Source organism: Nannobrachium achirus, assembly GCF_963921795.1.
Source record: "Nannobrachium achirus genome assembly, chromosome: 3".
NCBI lineage: Eukaryota > Metazoa > Chordata > Actinopteri > Myctophiformes > Myctophidae > Nannobrachium > Nannobrachium achirus.
This window is the reverse complement of record NC_137812.1, coordinates 62,979,130-63,006,903: the sequence shown is the minus strand read 5'-3', so window position 1 is coordinate 63,006,903 and position 27,774 is coordinate 62,979,130. Positions and strand designations below refer to the sequence as shown.

General features: G+C 42.3%; 1 protein-coding gene across 1 annotated transcript in view; it reads right to left on the bottom strand.

Moving 5' to 3' along the window:
• Window positions 1–13,217, bottom strand: part of sipa1l2 (signal-induced proliferation-associated 1 like 2) — a 113,357-nt gene extending 100,140 nt beyond the window's left edge. Inside the window, exon 1 of the mRNA XM_080722314.1 lies at window positions 13,073–13,217. The gene's annotated coding sequence lies outside the window, so the exon portion shown is untranslated. The remainder of the gene's footprint in view (window positions 1–13,072) is intronic.
• Between the last annotated feature and the right edge of the window lie 14,557 nt (window positions 13,218–27,774).

The window sequence follows — 27,774 nt, the reverse complement described above, 5'->3', positions numbered from 1 at the left end:
AAGTGAAAAGGACCTTTTCTTTGACGATGGCTGGCCAGATTGCTGACATAGAAACATAGGTTTTTCAAAAAACCTTAGAAGGATTCAAAAGACACTTATAGAATCGTGTCAGAATTCTAATTTTCACGATCTTTCTAAAATAGCAGATCTACAAGAGTGCCGCGCTGTGAGCTTGTATATCTGCTATTTTTCAATAGTTAAAGCATAAAATAATGATACACAATGTGTACCCGTTCTAAATGGGTTAAGGGAATGAAGGATTCAAGTAAGCGTTCAGTTTTATTCCCCATTGATGGTGTAGTGATTAATGACCTCTGGGACTGAATCTCACTGACGCCTTCTTCCTGTCCCTCCCCTACACCGTCTCCCATCCTATCCATTTACTATCCAAAATAAATGGATTAAGAAAATATGATATTATATCATAGGGAGTGGACCGCCTTTTAAATAGAATAAATGTTTTTGTTGATGCAGTTTTATTTCTGGTCATCAGCATTTTTATTCTACTACTAGTAGGGGTCTTCAACGTTTTCAGGCCAAGGACCCCTTAGTTGAGAGAGAGATGAAGCAGGGACCCCCACAACCTTTTCATAGATTCCGTCAATACTTAATAAACCTGACCTTTCACTCTGTACGTAGTCTGCTCTTTTTCCCCTCTAAACCAAACCTTTGGTTTAGAGGGGATAAATGGCAGAGGGGAAAAATAACAGATCTACAAGCTCACAACGCCTCGCAGCGTGAGGCGCTTGTAGATCGGCTATTTTCGGCCTAAGTTCTCCCAATATGGACACTAGATTTGGAGGACCCCCTGTAGTAACTCTGAGGACCCCCTAAGGGTCCCGGACCCCCTGTTGAAGACCTCTGCACTACAGTAAACAGGAATTCCACAATGCCCCCAGTCATCTTAGATATACTGTACGAGGAGTTGCACACAGTGATCAAATACACACTGCATGAATTATACATCTCTGACCCGCTCCCGCTCCATCGTCCACCGGCATAAGACAGGAGCGAAGCTCTTCAGAAAGACTCAAGCTGGTCTCTGGGGCAATACCCAAGAACTGGAAGCGACCTCAATGTAAAGTACACACTGGGTGACGAAGACCTTATGTTGCGTGCGTTGCAATGAACGGGGATTCAGCCTCAAAGTATTTGCATGATTTTTAAATACTGAGCAGGTCCAGATGGAATGTATAATATGAATAAACAAAACGTATGCCTTCCCCGTTATACATGTATTGTGATGAATAGGGTTTTTAAACCCAGATATTACTGGTCATGTATACAATAAATGCACACATGTAGAGCTCAACAAAAACAAAAATGTAATATAATCTAAATATCTGTATGGTAACAAGAATATTATAGATAACAGGATGAACCAAACATCTGGTTCAAGAATACATCAGGTCTGGCAGGTGCAATAATGACATATGGGATCTTGATGGTCACAAGTGTCCAGTATTGCACATAGTTTGGGTGCACATATTTCCTGTGTATGGACTAGTGTCATTGTGTTATTACGGTAATAATACAAAATACTGTTTTAATGAACAGTAAACAATCCCATTGTACAGTATGTAGTATTTGACAATCAATAGAAACTAAACAGTAAAGGCCCATTCCATTGTTATCTGGCCCAGGGGGAATGGGCCTTAAAGGTTATAATTCTCTGCATGAATAATAAAACACAAATAGCAATAATGTATGATAAACATACATTTCCTAATGGAATACGTTTCAAGTTGTATTCTACTGCATTAATATACAGAGTCCAAAAATGTGTCTCTCTATGATACTTTAATGTTGCATCATTTTTAAAGTATAATTATCAGTTACCTGGAGGGGACCTTCATCAGCAACATCAGTAGAGAACGGGTCACTAACAAACTGCATATAGTCTGCATCCCTGCAATTTATCTAAAAACGGACTTCACAGGATGTGATGCAGTCCCAAATTAAACCCAATTAAGTGTGCAAAGATTTCACTCAAATGACCAAATAACATACCTCTGCTAAAGCAGGCACTGATTCCCAACCTCAATTTCCACAAACCTATATTACGCTCCTTTTGAATTGACCGTTTTCTGTATCCGCTTTACTTCTCTTTGACTGATATGTTAACCTGTGCTACTGTCAATGTAATTGTTAAATGTAAACATAAGTTTGCTGAAGTCACTAAACTTTTTAAAAAGACAGTTGCGCAAATGAGGCAGGAGACGTGCCAGATTCCGGCTGGATGTTATAACAGCTTCATTCCAAACCAAGTCATTTTTTACGTTATCATAAAATGCTCGACTCCCCCACGCCCCTCCCCTGTGACCTGGCAACACTCAATCATGTGACCACTTCCTGTTTGATTAGAGAATTAGATCAGTAACACAGAAGAGGCAGGGCAGGGGCACCAGGCCCCCGGGGGAAGGTTCCTATTCAGATGTTGCTTCCGCCTTGATGGGGCGAAGGCATTCACAAACTGAAGCTAATCTTCCCTTTATCTACCCCACGGAAGACCTAAAGGAAGATGAGGTCATTCGTCCTCCTACTGCTGAGCAAGCAGCATCAGAGCCTGGGATTTATTTTTCACACCAACTTTGTGTCACAATCACACAGGAGAGAGCTCTTACTGTGCGTGTATTGTATCCAGACAACAGCCTAGCCTGAATTCATTCTCAGACACAGACACACACGCACACGCGCGCGCACACACAGACACTCTTCCAATCTTACCCCAGGTCACCTGCAAGAAATTGCAAGGAATTGCACATGCCAACACAGCGTTTCAACATTAGACTGGGCAGCAGGGTGACACGGTGGTTAGAGAGAGACTCGTCTTGGAATGGAATTCCAAGTGTGATGTTGTGATTGGCTCCAGCAACTGGCATTCTTTAAGCCATACATGGTGGTGGCAAGGGGGTGGCTGAAGAGGCAGTCCTAAACATGAAGATGACAGGTTTGCCCTGTACAGGGTTCCCAGAGTCCCACACATTTTTACCAATTAATTTCCAAAACCTTTCCAGAATATTTAACCCAATTTCCAGGACTAGATAACAATAATTCAGCTCAATAACAAGTCGCTTACTCCTATGCGCAATGCCCAAAGACATGTAGTGTATGCCAGTGGTTCTCAACCTTTTCAGGCTGTGACCCCAAAATAATCATATTTTAACAGGGGACACGGCACCCTGACGAGCTCTAAGAGTTGAGGAATTTTGTATAAGACGTTATGCAGATCTACATGCTCACATAATGTAGATCGGCTATTTTCACAATTTCTGTCTCTAATATTTGATAATTTGGCCAATGTTTAATTTGTAATTTCAGAGGTATTTACAAAATCAATAACCAAAGACAATGAATGCATAGCTATTTTTTCCAGGACCTTCCCGAACCCTTGATCAATTCCAAAACTTTTCCAGTACTGGAAAAATATTTTTCTAATTTCAATTATTTCCAGGAATTTCATGACCGTGGGAACCCTGCCTGTAAAAGGAGTATCTATCAACAGCCAGGTGTCCTGTCAAAGTGTCCTGGAGCAAAAAACTACTACATTCTACCTGTTAACCACCTGCATGTTGCTCTGGATAAAACCATGAGATAAATGTTTTTGACTCTCCGGTTGCAGGACAGTCTCTCCAAAGACTTGGAAACCCAGCCTCAAATAACATTGTCCCCCAACAGGGATTAAACCTAGTTTCACAGTGCAGGTGCTGATGGTGCAACCAGGTGCTTATCCAACCGAGCTATTTCTGAGCCTTTATTCCTGGCACTGGAACGAAACCACCAGGCTCAAATAATACATTTAAAACATGAAACATGCACGCAAACATCCGTTAAGACTAAGGTGTGCATCATGTGGAGTGTTAAAATGTTAATAACAGCTCAGTTGACAAGATGATTCTGATTGGATTAAGAGTTGAGTTGCATATGAAAAGCTGAAATGCTTTGTATTGAATTTGAAGTAGTGCCAACTAAGTATATTCAGTAATCACATATCTATCACCCCCACCTGAAACTATCATAGTGGGAGAAACGGAACTTGAAACCTTTATAGGATGTAAAGAAACAATCCTGACACAAGCAAATGTGGGTCAAATTCAACTAAAACCTTACCTCACCCGAGTCCACAGACTCAGGTGAACATTATTACGGTTATGGGTATGTGTGCCATACGTTTGTGCCATAATTTTGAAGGCATGTGCTTAATTTTCTACTTGATTTTGTAGTGCTTATTGGCACAGTAGTGTTAGTTCCTTGCCATGTAGCTCACCCAAACAGGACCAGTCTAAGAAAAGATAATTCCTTCAAACGTTTGTCTGGTTGTTATGACACTAAATCACAACTCCTTTAATAAAAAGGTACTGTAGGACAAGTAGTTTGATAGAAAGAAATGACAGACTAATTCCTAGCGCACCACAAGATGAGGAGGAGTTAGATGAGTCATCCACACAAACATTCTACAGGCCACAGTGTATGATGGGAAGTTATTTTGTGTATTTGCTGGGAATGATTGACGTAGTATGTTTTGTATCAACAGACTCAGATGAAGTTACTAGCGTGCAGGTTGCCACAGGGCACTGCTGTCTGCTGGTTGAGTAAATATTGCTCAATCCTCCACACATAACATACAGTAGGATCAGGATGTGCATAAGAATAAACAGCTTCAATTCCAAGATATTGTATGTCCATTAAAAAACAAACAAACCAAAAGCGGCATCATCTAATTTCTGTTAAGCAATGACTTCAGTGTGGGTATGTGCAGTCCTGTGATGGGTGTGTACACTGTACAGTATGTATATACAGTATGTATGTACTGTTGGAAAAATCAATAAAAACAATTTAATAACAATAAGCAAAGGCTTCAGTTATCTTTTATTTCTTTGCTGTCTTTGTTCAAATCATGGAGACCCCATTTTGACACAAACTCATACAGAATCATCTGCTAACAAGAAGTCATGAAAGAAGTATTCTCCTATAGGGTTTACTGTCCATGACTAGTTCAGAATACTGACAATAAAGCATTGTAATGGGTTACATGAATACTGCTCTTTTGTTTGTCTTTCTGCACAAGTTCATGACAACAAACCTGGTGCTTCCCTGTACCACCCGTCTCTCTCTGGGCGGGTGCTGTGCATGTTGCTGCAGACACTTACACAAGGCCCTTCAATGTGCATTGTGTTCCTTCATACACAAACACACAAACATGCACACACCTATCGAGAAAAGTTAGTCATCAGCTGGTTAGCCGAGTGGAAACTAAGGGAAGTTGGAAACATCAATCTTTTGTTTTGACGCAAATGACACAAAGTAGTCGGTTGAACAAGAAGACAAAACAACTACCGACGTTGCTTGCAGCAACAATACACCTGCTTCATGCAGTTTGAAGGTTGTCGTTCTTGCTTACACTTTAGCTGACATCCTTACGCTCAATTCCGCAGGGTAACTTATAGTAGAGAATACGCAGATACGGGCAATGCCTTGCTCGAGGATATTTCAACAATGGTGGATTTGATGGTGTGTAAACTGCAGCAGGTCTGCGACCAGAGACCTGTCCAGTATGGGACAGTCACTCAAACCATGAGGCAGGCAACCATGCCACCAACCTGTTTTAATATCTGGAAAGACTGTCTGGCTGCCCGAAAAAGCTACATGCAATGGATTCCAGAATAAAATGCAGCAAACAAAGAATTAATCCTGTTTTGTCGCCGTCCTATTGACTTGTAAAACAAATCTCCATCATCAATAATTTCTATATTTTCACTGGATGCGATGTGTGCTATGAAGAATGGTCACGAGTCACGACAGCACATAACAAATTAGGCCCAGCCACAGTGAAGTCCCAGCAGACTCCTTTGATAAACAAACACTGGTACATTGTGAAATATTGAAGAGCTCAGCAGCAGAGATTGTTCTTGACCCAGAAAAGAGAGGATGGAAGTCAAATTCCTGTGGATGGGATAGACAATGGATCCATAGACAATGCATAGCAATATTATATCACTGTGCAAAATTATATGACTACTGTCAATTTGGGGAACATGTTAAGGTCTATAAAATAAAATAAAAATCATATGCTGGGCTTTGCAAGTATAAGGTCATGGTACGAGGACTGGTCTCGAGAGTTTTCCCTTGACCACAGTGATACGTGGAAGCTTAGTTTGTTGGTTTAAGATGAGGTATAATACACTTTAATTTAATCCCTGAATGTAAATTTGTCTTGGACATTGTGTTAACAGCAGGACACAGAAACAGCATATCCAAATGTCAACCAAGCAGTCATTAACTGACAAAGATTAATCACTCAACATTGTAATAGCTCAGTTTGCTTTCTTTTTTTAACCAGCCTATACAACCACCAGATGACGTCAAATAAATACATAACCCATATTTGTTGATTTTACACTTTGCCACGGTGATATGTAATGTGGGTTTCATCAGTCATCAATTGCCAGAGACTATGTGAGTAGACTGCCAGTTGGAGTGCAGCCTGAGCCTTGGTGTCAGGTAGCCTGACAGATGGCTGCATGCCGGTTCAGAAGCTCTTTGACAGTACATAGACCTACTCCTCTGTGGGGGGGTTGGGTTGGGGGGCACAGCAGAAAGAGTACCGGCCCACATTCACACTGACCCTGGCTTGTTGAAGACACAGGGATTGGGAATGCCTTGTTACATACAATATGTTGCCAAGACACTGTGGCTCTGGCCATTGTACAGTGTCATGTTGTTGAGTACTTCTAATGTTGGCTATAATTGAGCTTATTCAGTCACTGGGGGTCACTCAGGATGACAGCATCAGTGAAATACACTTTAAGGGTCCTTGCACACTGCTGCGTTTTTTTGGCCGAATATCGGAGAGAATTTCGGAACACGTAAATAAAAGAAATCGAGCTCAAGCTATGTCAATCACGTTTGCACACTTTCCGCCTGTTATTTTGTCTGTATTTCTTTTCTTTCTGACCAGGGTCGATTTTCCGCTGTTGCCACTGGGTCCATACTTTCTCCCTCTCTCAGCGAGGGGTACTTGGCCTGAAAATTTTTTTTGTGGATTTTGGATTTTGAAAACGCAACGAAAAAACACACCAATGTGCAACCACCTTAAGTCTAAAATGTGGAAAGAGGCAGAGGAAGACTTGTTTTATTGGACACTCAATGTTCCATGCAAAACGGCTACATCTCTGATTTCAACAAATTTGAATATTTAAGACTTATCAGGTGCTTCTGAATCAAACTGACATCATGTTGTGAATGCGCTGTCCAAATACGCTTAGTTCCCCTCTGGATTTCTTCTTATTGACAACTTAGCCTTTTCCCCTGTGTACGAGACAGTGCAAGTATACACCAGCCCATTTCATTATATTACTTTGAACCCTTTACAAACATTTGACCAGTTAAATAAAATGAGGAGGTACCTTAACATTAAAAGTGCTGACTCTGTAATCACAGAGGTAAAGTTCCAAAGGTTCTCCTCAAAGCAGCTAATAGGGCATAGTGGTGCCACAGATACATTATTTATATACTATATTTAATAAATACCCTATATTCCCAATATTTGGACTATGGATGGCTTGGTTCCAGGCTTAAAATAATTTATATAAATATTTTCAGAAATCTCTATGGGGAAAATTAATGGGTTTTCTATGTGTGGCACCACAAAATGACCACCACTGCTATGCCCTATTCTATAGGTTTCAGCCATTCCACTTAAAAGAAGTGGAATTCTCTTATGAACACCTCTGACCAAATGTTACAACCCGAAATGTAACTTCTGCCAAAATTAATATGTACGTTCAGTGAGAAAAAGCTTGATTTTTGTGCAGCAATAGAATGATACGATTACTCTGTTAAAGGATGATGAATGATAATATATGCTTCAGGAAGATACAATTCATATCAACTTTCCTTTGGTTGCAACATCTTCAAACATGGCAGACTACCATTAGTCCCGAACAGATCTGCCTTATTTTAACTGGTAGTGTAACTTCTTAAAGTCAAACAATTCTAGTTTGCTGACCTGGCCTTTTTGACAAAACCTGCTGTCTGCACCTGCTGCTAACAGCAGATTCCTTAACTCAGCAAAACCTACAAAGCTGTGAACAGAGTTAAACATGGTAATCCATTAAAGTCCTCTGAGGCTACAGGTCCCAGCTCACTGCTGATGAATAATGGCCAGTAGTTAGATGCCTGAATAGCCAACTGACTGGCTGACTATTTGACTGGTTGAAGCATAAACACTTGACTAACTCCCAGACAGACTAGCAAGCCAGCTCGCTGTCTGGCCGACTTGTTGCGTCTCTGGCTGGCTGCCAATGCAGTATGAATGTCATAGTCAGTTTGGTGGAAGTGAGAACAGCTCTATTCCCAGGCTGGCATTGCCTCTTTTAAGACAGTCTACTCCTGTCACACAGTAAAAGCCATCACTACACAGCGCTTTGTGGGCCACCAGGGTAAGTTAACTCAGCTCAACTCCTCCTCTCCTTTTAAAATCATGTCCGACAAGGCAAGTGGGATGTGTAGCTAAAGTGTTAAGCTTGGTTACCACAGCAACCAAGGTGATTAACACCTGATCTCCCAGTTTGTTTGTTTTTTGAGCGGTGGTAGCCGCTCCTGTGATTCGCTTTCAAGATGTTACTGGCCGTGTATGTCTGTCGCCTGCCGTGTATGTCTGTCGCCGGCCATACCTCTCCTGACCACACACACAGACCACACACACACACACACGTTAAAGGAGGGGCGCTATTGAGCAGGGCAGGCAGACAACACACTCTCTCTCTCTCTCTCTCCCCCTCTCTCTCTCTCTCTCTCTCTCTCTCTCTCACACACACACACACACACACAGCGCAACGGTGGGGGCTTGAGTGTGGGGAACACGCACCACTGAGGCAGACAACACACTCTCTCTCTCTCTCTCTCTCTCTCTCTCTCTCTCACGCGTTGGTCAGGGACCGCGTTGGTCAGGGACGTGCAGAGAATGTTAAGAGAGGCAGGGGCTGACATTTCTAAAAGGGCCCTTTGGTGGACAATTCTCTCTTAAAAGGGTAGGGGCTCAAGCCCCGTTTGATGTCTGTGTGCACGTGCCTGACGACTGGCGTTGGTAAAAGCAAGAGCAGTATCATCGCATCGTCTATGCGAAGCGTGGAACAACCACGATGTGAAACGAGCAATTATAATCACACCAATGGATTATGTTTTCGTTTGAACCAAATTAGGTAGTCTACAGAGGGACGGAGGGAGTTTTACCGTGAACGTGGCTGCGTGCAGGCAGACTCGTGAGAGAAGAAATCCATGCTTTACACAGTGTTTTCGGTGGAGAAGTCTCGTAAACAGTCTGCCTTCCCGTCCCTACCAAATGAGTCGCCCGTTTCAGCTTGACTCGTTATCATTCTGAATCAATTAAAGTTACATTGTGTGAAACGTGAGCACGTTTAACTCAAGAGGCAAAGCACTGTCTGCTAGGCGGAGGACGGTCAGTGTAGGGAAAGTTCAGTAGCTGGAGGTTTATTCTTCGCTGTATGTCGGTGTCGCTAAACAAGCACCCTTTTAATTAATCTACAAGCCCACAACCTATTGGATCAGTGACGCATTGTGGACTTGTAGATCAGCCCACTTTTGCAGCGGCGAATGGAGACTTCTGCCTCGCGAGACCAGCCACATTTTAACGTTACACGCGAGAAGTGCTGCAGATTTGTTGTTTTAATTAAATATAAATTAATTCGAAGCTCTAGGGGTTGGTGGGTAAACCACCGCTCAGTTCACACGGGTGTGATTTTTATCTTTCACCCAGCTCTCGCTGGATCTGATTTCTTTACCTTGCTGCTACTGTGGGAAATCCAAGAATACATTCTATTCTTGCACTCATTGTGAGTTTCCCAGGATAACGTAATACCTTGATTCATTTGAGGTTTAAATCATTTCAGGTATTAAGTTATCCAGAGAGATTTTCATTTGAGTCAAATGTAACAATTACATTGGGCTATCTTGGAACAAATTTCAAGTATTGGTAACTTGCTTTGATCCCCTTGGGAACATTAATTCTCAGGAATAGTGCGGGTTCATTGTCTTGCTCAAGGACAGTTCGACAGAAAGCCAGGAATTGAACCAGGGACCGCCCGTTTCCCACTACCTCCTGAAACACTGCTGCCCCAATTCAACATGACATTTACCCATGAGTGTATGTGTGATTGTATGTGGATTCTGGGGCAGTTTAATGAGCCATACTGCTTGCAGGAGTAACAAGGCAATTCATGTTGGGCAAATGGGATGAAATAAATAAAAACGGCTGAACTGCATTATTGCCATTTGCCAAGTGCAATAAACGTAGGAATGTTGTCTTGTGACATGAAATTGTTAATGTACACTACAGTACAACATGAGAAAGAGATTGGTGCCGATATGCTTCCTTATAATCTTTCCCAAAGTACAGATACTGCTGTGTGGATTTCAGAGATGGGAATGTAGCCTATGACATCTTGTTTAGTCTACAGAAGTTTGGCATGTAGGGCCTCCTGTCCCTGGGGTTCTCTTCTCTCTACTATGATGACCTGGTTCTGAAGGAAACATGACACATACAGGGGTGGATTATAATGTAATTATAGTTCATCATCATACCAGGGATGCATCAGTGCTATGAACGATGCAATATTCCTGTTGCATCGAATATTGCTGATAGGACCTGCTTTGTTCATTCACTCGAAGCATACTGATTTGTGATAACTGATGATAAGATGCGATTAGCGCTTGGTTGGCAGTGGCACTAGAAGGTTTTGGTTGTACAAGCTACTGACTGAGTGAATTATACTAGCTGCATGGTCACAGCTAAAAATATCTATCTTAACAAGAGATGTAATCATGTATGCATGCAGTCTTACAATTCATGTACAGTAATTCACCTCAATTAAGATGGATAGTTTTGCAATGTGGTGTCTTTGAGATCCCATAAATCCCACAAATGTTGCGTTGTCTCAGGGGAGAAAAACCTGAGCTTTATTCAAATGACAACTCCAGTGACAAGCTACTAGTAATTCCTTATTTATACTTGCTTGACGAGTCACACACTGGACCTGCAAACTTACGCTGAGCTGTGACTAAACTGTGAGCTTGTAGATTGTTGACCAACTAAGCATAAATAACCCTTAAGCCTGTTCTACAACACCATGAGTCAAGGTCAGAGTGGAGCAGGATGAAGATGAGTGGATTAAACAGTTCTCCCATATGCACCTTGTTGACTACAACTGTCCTTCCACAACCCAGAGGAGACTGGTGATGGACCATAGACTGTCAGATCCAAAACCGTCATGTACAATGACAAAAATACATCTAGAATGACCCAAGTCATTTATCTCTTTGTCTTGTTTATGATGTAGTCTCTAGGTTTTGTTTCAAGGACATATTTGAAACAAGTTGCCTCATGTCAAATATGCCTAACAGGTGATCACTTGTTTAAGATAATGTCACTCAAGTCAGAAAATAATAAATAACGTTTATAGCCCCCTTCATTTGCACTGGAAAAATAATGTCACACCATAGGCAGGTTTGTCACTTGAGAAAAACAAGTGCAAGTGCTGGTTTAAATAACTTTCTCGCAGTGTGGGTCTATAGACAGCTTGGCACGTCTCAAATAGTCCAGAGCTGGAAACCAGAGCTAAAACAAAAGCCTTGCCTTTTAATTAGCTTTCCTTCACTCAAGAGAAACTTGGAGAGCTCCCAGGGGGCTGTCATTTAAAGGGCTGAGTGCCGACATCCCCTCCTGCCAATTCAGATAAAAAGAGAAAAGTCATCTGTTCGAGCGATTTACTCTTCAGCTCGTCCTCGATCTCAGGGCCCTTTGGCATTTGGAGAGCGATCCATCTTCATGTTAGGAGGAGACTGATGGCACACAAGTCGTTTGCCAGGGTTAGGTTAACGAGGGGGGATTTTTCGGCAAATGTATCAAAAGACTCATGCGCACAGCACTTGGCTGACTAACAGACCCAACACACGCTTATCAATGTGTTTCTTTGTTGACCGACAGGAGAGCACGACTAGGAAGGGAGAAAGTGCTTCGCCTAGATTGCAATGCAACGTTGAGTGTTTTGGTTTAACTTTGCAAGACAACCCTGCAAAATGCACACTATCGCCCCATAAACCAGTGGTTCTCAAAGTGGGGTGCGAGGAAACCCATGTCCACGGGTCCATGGGGGAGTTCCAGGGGGTCCCCAGCTAAATTATAGTTTGGTCGGAACCAAATGGACCATTGTGGGTCTGTAACTTAGAGTGTACAAATGGACGGACCCGTTAGTTTGTTTGTACAGTCTCAGAGTTAAATTTAAATTGATTTTACATGACAAATTGGGGTCTCGAGATAGAAATGCCATTAAATGGGGGTCCGTCCGTAGCCTAATGCATATGATGTCAAACTGGGGGTTACTGAAATAATAATGGTTTAGAATCACTGCTAGAGACGCAAATAGCTTCTCTTATGGGGGTCCCTTCCTGGCATATCGTTTCAAATGGGAAAAAGTTTGAGAACCACTGGCCTAGATGGCATGCAACGCGAGTGTTTTTGTTTAACTTAGCAAGAGACACCCCTGCAAAAGGCACACTTATCACTCCATAAGCAGCTCTAAAAGCTAATGTTTATACGAATGTCCGTGTCCTCCTACTTCCATAACATTTTGCAGTTGGTTGGCTGGCTTGCATTATATGGAATGGTGTGGTTTTGACAATGAACGTTAAATAACCTAATTGAATGTTAAATTAACCGTAATAACGAGGGGAGCTCATCTGCACTGAACTGAAAAGCATTTATCGCTCATGAATGGACGAGGGAAGAGAAGCCAGTTGAACAGCTTTAAAAGTTGCTGTTGTTGGTGTTGACAGTAACAGTAGTCTTGACTTGACGAGTCTAAAAGCGCTCCAAACCAGCGTTTGTACGTGATTTTATGTTGGTCATTACTAACACCAAGACGCTTCACACACACCATAAGGTCCCATTGGTAACAACACACAAACAACAGTGAGTTTCACGGGATACGAACAACGCCAGGGGATGCAATGCAACCAATAAAAAAGTTATTATAGTTGTGAGGAATTGTCTTACCTCAGACAGAGGATGTAAATTTCCAGTGAATAGACTTTTCCTTAACAGTCCCGCTCCAGTGGTAGTTAAAATCCGTACTTCTTTATCAGAGGTTGGTTGCAAATAAGCACTACGTAGTACGTCGCTCTGAAAAGGTCCGCTTTCCTCCGCTCTGAGTTGCCTTTGCTTTGCTTTGAGTGCCAGCCTGCCGGTGTTACTCCGTCGTTAGTGACCCATCGAATTCTGTGGCCACAGGGGCCACTGTTTTGCAAAACTGTTGTTAAGGCCCATTCCCACTGGGCCAGATAACAGATATCTGGAGATATTTCTCCAGATATTTCTCCATGCAAAGTGGATGGTAGCTACAGATAAAAAAAATGTTTTGCCACAGATAAAAGTATCTGTGGCAAATATCTGTGGTATATATTTTTTTTATCTGTATCTACCATCCACTTTGAATGGAAAAATATCTGGAGAAATATCTCCAGATATCTGTTATCTGGCCCAGTGGGAATGGGCCTTACTCTTATTTATTACTGTTTATTTATTTTTGCGTGTTTAATGTATTTAATTTACCGTATTGAACTTGTCTTAAGAGGATTCCATGTGTTACTATACTGACAATAAATCTAGTGTAGTTCGACTTTATAGTTGTAGTATGTTTCCTTTTTTGATAGGTTTGTTTTACATACAGTTTTATCAATTCTTATCTTATTGTTGTTGCATCAGAACATGCCATGCTTCTGTATGATCATTTTCAGTTGACTTTCCAATCCTCATTCCAGAATAACCAAAACTGCAAACTAGTGACATAATTTATAAATCTACGTATTTCGATAGGTTACTAATTTATGTGTAACAAGATCGAAAGTCCGCCCCTTCCACAGTTATTTCAGTGAAAAACGTTCAAATGAACGGATTTCTTTTTTTTACCAGTGATTTTAGCTTGTTCTTAATTAATTGCTGGAAATATACCTAAGACCAGCTAAGAAAAGCAGACCAATCTCATTGTCACTGTGAATGAAATTGACTCTAGGTATTATTAACATTACAAAAATCTTAGTTCTCTGGATTCAGATCTTCATTGATTGAGCCTCTCTCAGACACCAAACCATCGGAGGTATCGTGTGAAAAGTAAGTTGATGTAGTAGCCTACTGCCCCCTAGCCACACTACGTGGAACTAACGAATTAAAAAGAATAGAAGGATTAGCTATTATAATTTCTTTCAACCCTGTTGTGTTGTGTTGTTGCTATTGTCGTCCAATGTTCAACTCCGAATAGGGACGAAATCTTTAAAGTTTACAATCTTTTCTTCTGGGGGTTCCTAGGGGACAAATATATCATTTAGGGGGTCCTTGGTTTGAAAAGGTTTGAGAACCACTGCTGTAATTAACAGGAAGGGTTTTCAAACTTTTTTGAAAACCCCTGTAAATAACCTTTTCATCCAGGCACCCCTGAATTACACTACAAATTCTTTGAATCTTATATATGCTATATGGGGCGGCATAGCTCAGGGGTAGAGAAACCGTTATTAGAGCACGAAGGGTTCCCGAAGGGTTCCCAGTTCGAATCCGGGCTCCCCCTGAGTTAATATCGAAGAGTCCTTGAGCAAGACTCTGAAATTCAGAGTCTTCAGAGTCTGAACCCCTAATTGCTCCCGGTGAGTAGGTTGGTGCCTTGCATGGTTTCCTCTGCCACCGGTATATGAATGTGTGTGTGAATGTAATGCACAATCTATGTAAAGCGCCTTGGATAAATAAATGCACCATTTACCATTTATTGGAGAAACATCCGTTTCCATCAGAACTGACTGAAAATAACGTTATATTTGACGTTTAACCCCAGCATCCCTATTCCGGGGAGAAGGTTCGCCAAAAATAGCCGATCTACGACTACAAGCTCACAACGTGTTGTGCTCACAACTATAGAAGGCAAGGCCATAGGTTTGATCTCTGCATTAGCCAGCATCATCCATCCATCAGATGTCTTTGCACAAAGACCCTGAATACCAAAGTCATATTTTGGCAAAGGTTTGAGAGGCTGTCATATAACAAATATAATAGGTTTGATACAGTATGTGCCTTCTGTGTGTTCAAGGTGACCATCAAGAGACACCAGTGTTGTTTAACTTCCACCTGTACCCTCAGATCAGCAAACAAACTCCTCCTCGAAGTTCCTGGCACAAATTTACGCACCATGGGGGACCGGGCCTTCTGCTCGGCAGCACCACGCCTGTGGAACAGCCTTCTCATGATAGAGTTGAGACTGAGAGCACCACAGACCATAGACTCCTTTAAAACAGGCCTAAAAAACTTTTTTATTTTTCAGGAAGGCCTTTTTGTGCTAAATGATCAGCTATTTTGTATTTTTTGTTGTTTGTTTCTGTTCTTTTAAAACCTTGCCAAGGCTATATTACTTTATTATTTTGATTATTGTTTATTGATTAGGTATTTCCTTTGCAATGTATGTAGCACTCAGAGATTCCTTTAATGAAAAGTGCATTACAAATTCAATGCATTATTATAATAACATGTAATGGAACAGTTGGCATGATCAAGTGTGTGTGTGTGTGTGTGTGTGTGTGTGTGTGTGTGTGTGTGTGTGTGTGTGTGTGTGTGTGTGTGTGTGTGTGTGTGCCTGTGTGGTGTGGACGTCTTAAGGCTCGTTCATGCAGGGTGGAGTGAGCAGCTATCACCGCGGTGTAGTTTTCTAAAGTCAGAAAACTACAACATTACGCCATTAGCCGCGGTGAAGAGGCTTCACTGCAACTGTGGAGGCTTCACCTCCACTTGTTAACACCTAAAAAGTGATAGCTCATCACCTAAAAAGGTGAAGAGATCACTTCACCTGGAGTATGCATGAGCCTTTAGGCAGTCAAAGTGTTAAGTGTTACTGAGTGAGATGTTCGAGACCTCCACTGCCATCTGCTCACTCACTGTCACTTTGAATAAGGGCATGCGTTAAATTACTAAAATATAAATTGATATCCAACATTTGCCATTTTCATTTAGCATGTTTTATTTGTATTTTATCTATTGTTTTGTAAGAGTACAGAAGAACAAATAGGTAGCTGATTCATTCATTTAGCGATATGTCTACAAAGGAATATAGGCCTATAGCAAGTATAAAAACATAATCACAAGTACTGCAGTTAAGTAGTTTCATAAAGTGACATCAGGTAATTTGCACTCCTAGTTGGAGCGCAGATCTCTGCCAGGCTGGGTTGCCTACCCAAAGCTGTGTCAGTCATGGGGCACTCTGGGAACCCATTCGGTAAAAAGGGAGATTAGTCATGGGGTGCAGCCATCAGGGCATGAGGAAGCTGCGGGGAGAATAGAGTTTATATATGACAGCAAAACAGGCGCAGAATGACTCACAGGGGTGAAAACATAATCCCTGGGCTGGCGGAGATAATAACTGAAAGACTCAGTCTTTTATGTTGAGATACAGGTTCTAAGTTACTCAGAACCAAAAAGGCAAACAGATAGTTAAACTTGCCTGCCACCTAGTGGAACACAAGAGCTGGTACAATACCAGTACAACAGCCACTCACACATTAAAACCTTTGTATTTCCTGAAAGTAGGGGGGGGGGGTACTCATTACTCACTCACAGAAATTTGCAATGGAAAAAATGGTCAGCTAAATGCCCAAACACTCACCAGTTGTTTTGAGTAGGCTATGGTGCATAATGTAACATATCGTCGTTGTCGGGTGAAAACCTTGTATGTCCAAAACCGTTCGTTTTGCATTTATCATTTTAAAAATGATTTAAACTAGTGAAAACAGCCAATCTACAAGCACACAACGATCTGTAGCTTGTAGATCTGTAGCTTGTGGATCTGTAGCTTGTAAATCTGCTGTTTTCACTACTTTTGTGCGACGGCCTTGTCTGATGAAGCAGGGCTTTACTTCGCGAAAAAACGTACACATTTGAAACTTGGAGATACAAGGTTTCTGCCCGACAGTGACGATATGGTGATCAAACAACCACTAGAAGGCAACTAGTACGTAGTACTGTCACATTTAATTTCCAACACACAGGGATTACCAGCCTAATGACAGAAGAGAAAGACTATTAACCACTACTATTTTCATTTTTCATTCTCTAGACACAGGTCAGGGAGCCCTCTCCCGGTCTACCGCATTCCAGATGTCCTCTAATTCATCCTCCACCTCTTCAAACTGCCAGTGGTCTGGGTGAACAGGATGTAATCCCTTCACTGACACTTGGCTGTGTGGGGTCTCCTTTCCTGCCGTCATCCTGGGGGCTGAACCGCAAGAGCACACGGCACAGTCTTCCTCTGAGCAGACCACAACACGACCGGCGCTGCCCACGCCTCGACCCAGCAACTTCACTGATGCAGGGCAAGTTTGGCGAGCGAGTGGCTGCTGCGGCTGCTTAGGAGAGCAATAGATATGACCTTTGAGGTCAGAGATCTTCGTATGAACACTTAAACATTTGTGACGAGCGTGTTGATTTTTGGTGCAAGTGTCTTCAGGGGCGGTCCGAGTGCATTGGGCAGGCTCAGTGCTTTGCCGTCGCACACATAAAGTAACTTCTTGTGTGCTAACTTCTTCTTCGCCATCTTCACTGTGTCCATGGCTGTCAAAGGAGCTTGATTGACACGAGGCAGGGCCAGCCTCTGGCCGGCTACAATGCTCGCAATCTTTCTCCAGAGGTGAAGGGTATAGAATAGACACACAATTTGAGACACTGTCCTGTGGATTGGCCTTATCAGCTTCCTCAGAACTCCTGCTCTCTGCTTTTACACCCACGGTCTTTGAGATAACCTTAGGTGGCATTTTGGCCTGATCGCTTTTCCCTGGAGGCTTTTGTAGATTAGCAGAGGGATCATTTGTACTGACTAAGTCCTCGGCTCTATCCGTGGGCCTTCTTCCAATGTTAAGGTCTTTGGACGTGATTCGGGAGATGCCCTCCCAGTTTGTGGGTAAGTCGAAGCTTAGCGTTGACCCCAGAGGGATGCTGTACGGGGTCCTCTCTGAATCACCGATCGTCCCTGGGGACTTCACGGAATCCCCTTGCATGGTGCAAATATTAGGTGTAGCTAAAATATCTTCATCTGCCCTGGTCATCAGTGAATTGTTTTTTATGTACAGCTGGAGCTGTGTGTTTACTGGGCTGGTGGGGGAGATCTTCCCACTTGTCTTTAGTGGCCAGGTGTAGGCTTTATGTGGCACAGCAGTGGTAGTGGGTCCAGCAGCTCCCCTCTCCATACAGTCCACTTCAGGCAGGCCAGTCACTGTGTGCCGGTGGATGGCCTTCTTCCTCTTCTTGGCTGTGGGCTTCACGTTTAACGTGGACAAGGAGCTGGTGGCTGCGGATGTAGGGAGGAGCACGGTGCTGACTTTGGGCAGGAAAGTGGTGGCGGTGGTAGACATAGTAGGAGGGTTGGATTGTGTCGCGGCAAATGTGTTTTCCAAAGTGCTGTCTTTGCAATCGGGGCCCTCTTTGTTTCCATCGGTGACATGTAAATATGTACTGACCTGTTGAATGGAAAATGGCAAATGTAAAGCTGGAAGCACCTACAGTATATACACAATAGATACGGGGATATTTATTGAGGAACTGCTGTGAATCTTCAGTTCATCACAAATCTTCCAAGTAATGTGTTTACAGTACATGCACTATTGTACACTAATACACAATAATCTTAATCTCTTAAAGTAATGTATCTGTAATAGACTGTTGTTGCGACCGTAGGTCGCACTTTACTATCAAAACCACCACAAAGTGTAACTCCCTCCGTCTGTCTGTCAGTCTGTCTGTCACACCTCACACGTCACACTTTTTCCCTGCTTATATCTCCGCAACCGTTGCCCCGAAATTTTGCACACACGTTCCTTGGCTGCCAAACTACAACCTCCAAGGACCCCCGGAGCTCCAGGGACCCCCAGGTCCCTGGGGGACCCCCAGATGTAAAAAATGACCAAATGCGCAAACATGACCAAATGACCACCCCAACGGGGCTGCTCACGGGGAATTCCCGGGGACCGCCGACTCCTGGTGCTCCAGAACGGATGCAAAAGTGGTGGCGCCCCCAGTGGAGGACCCCCTACACTGCAGCTCACATAAAATGCCGTAACTCCGGCTAGGAGCGACCGGGACAGCCGGGGCCGGTACCTATTCGTCCGCCTTGCCGGCGCGGAGACCCCACCCCTCATTTCTCACATGGCCCTCTTCTAGCGCCACCATGAGGCCGATTCTTGCAAAACACATTTTTGGACACTGCTCCTACAATTTTCGCCCTAAAATCACGCAAATCGGTACACAGTATGTCTACACTCATCCCATCAACATGAATCTGTCCCATATAGCGCCACCTCCAGGCCGATTTTTAAAAACACATTTTTGGACACTGCTCCTACAGATTTTGCCCTAAAATCACGAAATTCACTACACAGTATGTCTACACTCATGTCATCAACATGGATCAGGAAGATTTTGGCAAAACACATTTTTGCCCTATTTGTGGAGATAAGTGACCTACGGTCGCTTATCTCCCGATTAGGGAGCCTTACTGGTATATATAGACCTGTGGTTTTCAACCAGTGGTCCTTGAGTGGGTTCCAGGTGGTCCCCAGCTAAATGATGGAGAGTTTGTAACCAAATGGACCCTTATAGATCTTTAACTCTTGAGCGTGTAAAATGGTTTCATGTTACACTCTCAAGAGTAACTTGAGTAGGGTTAGGGTTAGGGTAACCCATTTTACAATAAGTCTAACCAATCAGAGAATGTAGAAGAATTGTTATTTTTGATCAACACTTTGGCTGTTTACACATCAATACAACATGGAATTGTGGACAAAATCCTATATCTAACGACAACAAAACATTCCAATTAAGTTTTGGGTCTGAGAGGTGGTCCATGGCTCAAATCCCGAATAAATAATGTCCCTCGATATGAAAAAGGTTGAAAACCACTGGTATCGACTAAGGCTGGGCAATATATCGAAAATGTATCAATATCGAGGTATCAACATGCGAGGTATACATATCAATGAAGACAGCTTGAAATTAGGTATTGGTGTATGTGTCAAATTAATTAACAGCCACACTATGCATGCACGTAGCACATGCAAAAAAGCAGTCCATCTGTAACCAGGTGTGGTTATTTCAATAAAAACATTGTTGGGAAATGGAAATAAGGCATTTAATGTCTTCTTCTATGTGTACTGTGCAGTGTGCATGCATGGATATGATATTCCTTATCTGGGTTAGGTAGGACCCAAAGCAGATTAACATTAAAAACGATATACATGTAATGCAATTGTCTTTACTAATATCGTGAGTAATATCGATATCGAGGTATTCAACAACATTATCGAAGGTTTTCCTAATATCGCCCAGCCTTAGTATCGAATTAAACAGTATCCAACATTGAGCATAACGTCGTTGTCGGGAGGAAACCTCGTATCTCCAAGTTTCAAATGTGTACGTTCTTTCGCAAAGTAAAGCCCTGCTTCATCATTCAAGGCCGTCGCACAAAAGTAGTGAAAACAGCAGATCTACAAGCACACAACGCCTCGCGGTGCGAGGCGTTGTGTGCTTGTAGATCGGCTGTTTTCACTAGTTTAAATCATTTTATTATGATAAATGCAAAACAAACTGTTATGGACATACAAGGTTTTCACCCGACAACGACGATAAATAAATGCTGTGACTAAACGGGCACCGACCCTGTGCACTGGCTCTGGTGATATGGGCTGTTCATCAGGCCTCTGGGCCTGGCTTCCCTCTGGCGGCGGCTGTGGGTCGAGGGTCAGAATGACACTGATGCTCCCTCCCAGCGGTGTCACCGTGGTGCAGGGCTCCTCCAGGTAGGGCTGTCACCATTAGGACATTTTACACAAAGATTGATTGTCACTCAAATAATTGCGATTAACGATTTAATTGTGCTTTTGTCGTTGACAAATACGTTTCTGTTTGGCTTTTATAGGCTTTGTATGGCAGATATGAGACATAAACTAAATATACAAAGAAATTACTGACATATTTGACAACTTTATACGTAAAAAAGAACATTGATAGTGGAAATAGCCAATCTACAAGCTCACACCGCGTCGTATCGCGATGCGTTGTGAGCTCGTAGATCTGCTATTTCCACTGTTTTTGAAAATGTTTGAAAATATATAAACATTTTTCAACATGGAGGCGATTATGTCAAATAATTGTGATTAGACGATGATGGAATAATTGTGACTGGCTTACCTCCAGAACAACACCGGGAGAACTGGTTGACTCATCAGAAGGGTCTCTTTGGACAATGACTGCCAGCTTGCTGTTCTTTGCTCCCCGAAAAGCGGTATCTTCTTCTGTTGGTTCTTCGCGAGGTCCTTGGAGCTGGGCGTCTGATGATGGCACATGTGTGTGCTCCGGCCGGATACTTCCTAAAGGTTCCATCGGCGCTGATGGTGTAGACGATACACTCTGTGAAGAGTGAAAGACAGCGTCATTCCTTTTTTATTTAACTTTTTGTCATGTGGGGGTAATATAGGCTATAGATGTGTGTTAGAGATGGGAGTTATGGCTCTATGAAGTGAGCCGGGTCTCTGGGATCCGTTCCTTTCAAAGAGCCCTTCAAAAAAATCGTTTTAAGTTAGATTTTGATTAGAATTACAAATCAATTCAACCCTATAAACATTTCTGCCATTTGAAAATAGCCGATCTAGTTGCGACGCATTGTGAGCTTGTAGATCGGCTATTTTCTGCATAATGAGTACTTTCTACTTTAGGTAAATTTTGATACCAATACTTTTGTACTTTTACTTAAGTACATTTTAATTCCGAACTTCTACTTGTGGCAGAGTATTTCTACATATTGCAGTATTGATATTTTTACTTTAGTAAAGAATTTGAGTACTTCTTTCCACCACTGTTCATTTAGAAAGGAACGGCTCCCTCCCTACTGCGAACCGGATCCCATCGTTCATTTCAAAGAGCCGTTCAAAAGACTCGATTCGTTCACGAACGTCCCATCTCTAATGTGCGTGCGTGCGCACCGGTATCTCCTACCTGTGGTGGAGGCTGTGTAGGCGCTACTTTATGTTTATGATCAGACTCCTGTGTTAAAGCTTGCTTTCTCTGACCCAGCAAGGCCTTTTGTGCCTTCCAGTGGACCATAATCCATCCCAGCATGCTTTGCAATTCCTCAGTCCTTTCTTTTATCTGTGGAGAGAGGGAAGGTTTGTTTTGTATGTGTGTGACTGAAAAACACTTGTGCTTTCCCTCAAAATCAGAAGTCATGGTCAAACACAGACTAGGGCTGTTACAAACAATTATTACATAATCGTCTAATCGCAATTATTTGAAATAATCACGATTATTTTTCATAATCGTCATAATCGTGTCCATGTTGAAAAATGTTCATATATATATTTTTTTAAGTAAAACATTGTGGAAATAGCAGATCTACAAGCTCACAACGCATCGCATCGCGACGCGTTGTGAGCTTGTAGATCGGCTATTTCCACTATCAATGTTCTTTTTTAAGTATAAAGTTGTCAAATATGTCAGTAATTTCTTTGTATATTTCGGTTATGTGTCATATCTGCCATGTGCAACTTCAAAGCCTAAAAGCCAAGCAGAAATGTAAATGTCAACGACAAACACACAATTAAATCGTTAATCGCAATTATTTGAGTGACAATTAATCGTCATGTAAAATGTCATAATCGTTACAGCCCTAACACAGACTGAGCAGGAGTGCATGCAGTGGCCGTGGGTAGTGATTCTTTGCTTTGCTCAGGGACACAGAGTAGAAAATAGTGGCCATTTGGGATACCTCAGACATTGGTTGTAGGATAGTCAACCTAACTACTTTTCACCAAAATCATCGTAGACAATCGTGAAAAATCATAATTAATACAATGACATCTCCACCTATATATTTATACTATATATCAGGGGTCTTCAACAGGGGGTCCGGGACCCCTAGGGGGTCCTCAGAGTTACTACAGGGGGTCCTCCAAATCTTTGTGTGGTAGAAACCTTTTTTTCTCCTTTTTTATATTAACCACTTGAACCCTAGCATCCATATTCTGAGAGCTTTAGCCAAAAATAGCAGATCTACAAGCTCACAACGCCTCGCAGCTGCGAGGCGTTGTGAGCTTGTAAGATCTGCTATTTTTGGCAAAGAGCTTTGGTGAAGAGGGGAAAAAGAGCAGACTAAGTACAGAGTGAAAGGTCAAATGTATGTAAGTATCGTCAGGTGAAAAGAAGATGGTGGCATGACGGATCGGGTATCGGAGGAGACCCGTTGTTGTCTTCACCCTCCCAATGGCTACTGTGGGGATTAGCAGGGATAGGTCAAACGTAGAGTATGGGGATGGGGGAATTGGCTTGACACTAAATTGGGTATATGGGGAAAAAATGTTTTCTTTTATTATCTCTTATGGGCAGGGTTTCTCTTCCTTACAACTGAATGTGTACGTACCGTGATCGCCTCAGATCCTGTGCTATTTTGTATCAATGATTGTTGTGATTGGAATGTGATTTGGGGTGCCATCACTATACCTGCCTCATTGTGACATTGTACCTTAATAAAAAAGATTTGAAAAGAAATGTATGTAAGTATTGACGGTTCAGGTGGTTAAATATCTGAAAAAACTAATTTACATGAACCCAAAATACACTGATGATTGTGCTGTCAAACGTTGAAACTATATGGTATCTATGGGTTGTGGGGGGTCCCTGCTTCATCTCTCTCTTGACTAAGGGGTCCTTGGCCTGAAAACGTTGAAGACCCCTGCTGTATATATATGCTGTATATACTGTATCTTTGTGAAAGAACTTACGATGTCTGCCAGATGATGTCTGTCTTTGACAATATTTTGTCCAGCTTCTACGAGCTCATCAAAGTCTTTAAACTTCTGCTGAATCCCAAGGTCCAGGTCCGAGAACTCAGTCGATTCTGCTTGTCTCAGCTTCTGCATTGTAACTTCGGAGAAAATGGATGCTCGGGTTTCTTCAGCCCAGGAGCTGGAAAGGAAACAGTGGTAAACGTGGCGCTTCTCGTGAAGAGTTAATTTCCAATTCCAAACAGTAACAGTTTAGTTTTGGGAAAACAAACGTTTTCCTAATGTTGATTGATATTTAACCCCTTCAATCCAGGACAGCAACTGTGTCATTTTAGTTGTTGCTATATAAAGCAACGTAGGTTTTTCAGGAAACTGTTTTAGGAATTTTTAGATAAAAAAAACACGAACTGGAAGCAGTGCTCTTCCGAGCACAGGTCTCCACCAGGTGTGGTATGTTGGTTGTGGGTGTGCATTGGGTGGTATTGAATTAGGTGGTTATGAATGAGCGGGGTCAAACGCAATCCAAGGTGAGTGGACAAGTTAGCTTCAGAGACAGTGAAGTGTCAAAAAATGTGTTTGTCAAAAAACAGCCTCATGGTGGCGCTATAAAAGGCTGATGTGAAAAATGCAGGGAAAGGGTATTTCCTTGGCCTCTATAGGGAGTGCACTTACAAAGTTTGAAACTGATCGGTGGAGTTATAGGTAAAACCACAAATCGGCCTGTTATAGCGCCACCATGAGGCTGATTTAAAAAAAAATAGGTGGCATTTCTTCCTCGGCCTAGTGGGAATGTGTGTGCGCGATTTCATGATAATTGCACTTTGCGTTTGTGATTTGAGGCATTTTGACTGTCGAGATACTGCCTACCGATTTGTAGGATTTTTGGACAAAATCTGTAAGAGTAGTGTACAGAAATGTGTTTTGCAAACATTGGCCTCATGGTGGCGCTAGAACAGGCCCATTTGAAAAATGTGGTTCAGAGGATCTGAATTGGCATCCAGGGAGTGTGTGTGGGAGTGTGTGTGCTCATTTTGGCAGCGACCGGGCCAACGGCGACTGAGATTAGGTGGTAACAAACTGTGAGGACGCACGCAAGCACGGACGGACACGCAGACACACGGACGGACGGACAGACGGACGGACGCACGGACGGACGGAGACGAAAACATACTCTCCCCCATGCCTTCGGCTGGTGGAGACAATAAATGACTCACATCATGGCCAGGTAGGTCCTCAGAAAGTGTTGCAGTTGTTTGTACTGTTGTAGTGAGGACCGGTTCTCTGCCAAACTCCACCCTAATTCCTCCCATGCCTGCAGGGTGGAGCGCGCCTCTTTCAGAGAACGGACCTCCTCAGGAGACAAGGCCTGCAGGCCACAGGACTGCTTCTGTATCTGGATCTCCACCTCCTGCACATCCTCTCTCATCATCTCCTGCTCCATCTAAAAGACATACAACAGCAGAACCATATCACCAGGGGTGTCGCACCAAATTCTGGGCCCTGGGTACTTTAACTGTTGAAAAATAGCAGATATACAAGCTCACAAGCTTGTAGATCTGCTATTTTTTTTTTCTTTGAATATTTCAAATCTTCTAAGGTTTTTTGAAAGACCTATGTTTCTATGTGAGTGGTGCTCAAACATTTTCATGTGAAGGACCCCCAAAATTATATGCATTTGGCCACGGACCCCCATCTCAAAATATTTAGTTCCAGGGACGCCCTAGAAACAAAATTTGAGTTACAAATGTTCGCTCAAAAAATATTATGTATTATGTATTCAAAGAGTTGCACACATTTTCACGACTTAGCAGATCTACAAGCTTGCATATCTTGTATATCTTGCTATATATCTGCTATTTTTCAATAGCTAAATAATTAAGGTCCCTCCACCTTGGGCCCTGGTAACTCAGTTACCCCCCCCCCGTGACACCCCTGAACAGAAGAACCATATCACAGCAAACCTATGCCTTCACCCTGTCGTATTAAGTTTGAGTAAGTGCTGACATGGACTGCTGGCCTGGAGGATAGAGGAAACGAGGGTGGGAGGGTGAAAGCCGGTTTATCATTAGAATAGTCAAGTGGGAACATCCCACAATGCAACAACACATTCCTGACTTGCTCAACCTCACACACCAAGCCAGTCTGACACATGGATTCTCACTGTGATATATCAGATATCAAAATAATTCTTCTATATTTTACAGAACTATTCCAAGATAGTATTACTGTGCATCATTTTTACTACAAAGCAAGAAACTAATACTCCTGAATAATCTTGAATATTTCCTGCTAAACAAGCTAAGATGTCAGAGTACAGTCAGCACAAGAGTTAAGGCTCTGGCAGGAGTCTATCAAAGGCTATCATGGGTTCATGCAGTTGAACCCCAGCATCCTTTTACTTTACTTTACTTTACTTTATTTGTTTATTGTGACGGGACAGTGCCAGTTGATGAACACAGTGACATGAACATAACAAGTGTACAAGAGTAAACTGGCAGGAGTTAACAAAAGCTATTTTTCATCCGTAGTCCCCAGACATTTAAAGCTAGATAGTACCAACATACCAAGACATGTTCTGGGGGGAACGTTCACCAAAAATAGCAGATCTATAAGCTCACAACGCTCGCGTTGCAACATGTTATGAATATGAACATGTAGATTCTTAGCGAAGAGATTTGGTGTAGACAGAAAAAACTAAAGCAGTTCAAGTGCAGAGCCAACTCAGGTCAAGTATACTAAGTCTAAAGGGTTTAAGTGGTTATTCACTAAACTACTTGCAAGAAACATATCGTCACTGTCGGGCAGAAACCTTGTATCTCCCAGTTTCAAGTTTGTACGTTTTTTCACCAAGTAAAGCCCTGCTTCATCATACAAGGCCTTCGCACAAAGGTAGTGAAAACAGCAGATCTACAAGCACACAACGCCTCGCGGTGCGAACGGTTTTGGACATACAAGGTTTTCACCCGACAACGACGATATATCAACAGTTTCATGAGAGAAACCTCCACCAAGCTGGACAAATCCTAGGAAAACAGGAGGAGAGAAAAGTATTGTTTTGCTGATGTAAAGCTTAAGCTCCTCTGGTTAATTTAGTCACACCTCTAGTTTGTCCTGCTGTTCTTGTAGTCCTTCGAGGTCAGAGTTTGCCGGGTCACACCTGGTCACCAGTTCAGTTTCTATGTCTAGTATGTCCATGCTGAGCTCAGCACATCTGGACAGGAGCTGGTTGATCTTCAGGGTCAGAGTGGAATCCTGGGACAAGAGACATATTGGTGACATTTGGTGGACCTCCAAAATGTACTTTATTGGATTTGTGTTATGTTCTTTGGACTCCACAGTTGGTGAGATGTAGAACCCCTTATTAAAGTTGCAATAATAAACTGACAAAGTTAAAGGTTTCAACACTCAAAAGGCTTGGAATATATAAAGATTTATAAATACATAGCATTGTGGATGTGAACTAGGGCTTTCACGATTATGGCATTTTACATGACGATTAATGTTCTCTCAAATAATTGCGATTAACGATTTAATTGTGTTTTTGTCGTTGACAATTACGTTTCTGTTTGGCTTTTAGGCTTTGAAGTTGCACATGGTAGATATGACACATAACCTAAATATGTGAGCTTGTAGATCTGCTATTTCCACTATTTTTGACATGGAAACGATTATGAAGATTATGAAAAATAATCACGATTATGTCAAATAATCACGATTAGACGATTATGTAATAAATGTGACAGCCCTAATGTGAACACTTGGTAAATAAATGCTTACTCTTACATAAGAAGGTCTATATCCAGGTCTCATTGACTTGACCTCTTCCTGTGTCATACAGACTGTTTCAGGACAGTTGACTCTCACCCGCTGCTGAGTAGTTGAAATCATGGAAACATTGTCTTC